We start from the raw sequence: 646 nt of genomic DNA, 5'->3' as shown, positions 1-646 counted from the left end.
TCCCCGCCGGGTGGCGGTCCCGCCCGCGCTGCTGTCCAGTCTCCGCTCCTGCGGAAAGCGGACTCTCACCGCGGCTCCTGCGCTGGGAAACCGGCTCGCCCCAAACCATCAGGAGCCCGCTGATGCCCCAAAGATTCCCTCCTGCTTGATGTCCTCGCGTTACAATGCAACCCCGACAGCTTTGGGGAGAAGAAAAGAGAGAGGATTCGATTCCAGACTCTTAGAGAATGTGTCCACTAGGTGTCACCCAGCCCCTTAACAAGCAGTAAGGAATTAAAGACGGCGCAGCGCACAAGGTTAGGACCTAAAACAGTACGTACCGTATAGTAAGTGACATACTTTAAAAATACAAGTGTATCCCTAACGGTTTGGCTCAGTGGATAGATAGAGCGTCGGTCAAGCACATGTACCTGGGTTGCGGGCACATCCCCAGTAGGGGGTGTGCAGGAGGCAGCTGATCGATGTTTCTAACTATCCCTCTCTCTTCCTCTCTGTAAAAAATCAATAAAATATATATATTTTAAAAAATACCAGTGTAGCCATGACCGGTTTGGCTCAGTGGATAGAGCGTCGGCCTGCGCACTGAAGGGTCCCGGGTTCGATTCCGGTCAAGGGCATGTACCTTGGTTGCGGGCACATCCCCAGT

The sequence above is a fragment of the Myotis brandtii genome, unplaced genomic scaffold (assembly GCF_000412655.1).
Source record: "Myotis brandtii unplaced genomic scaffold, ASM41265v1 scaffold523, whole genome shotgun sequence".
Classification (NCBI taxonomy): Eukaryota; Metazoa; Chordata; class Mammalia; order Chiroptera; family Vespertilionidae; genus Myotis; species Myotis brandtii.
This window is presented reverse-complemented; position numbering follows the sequence as displayed.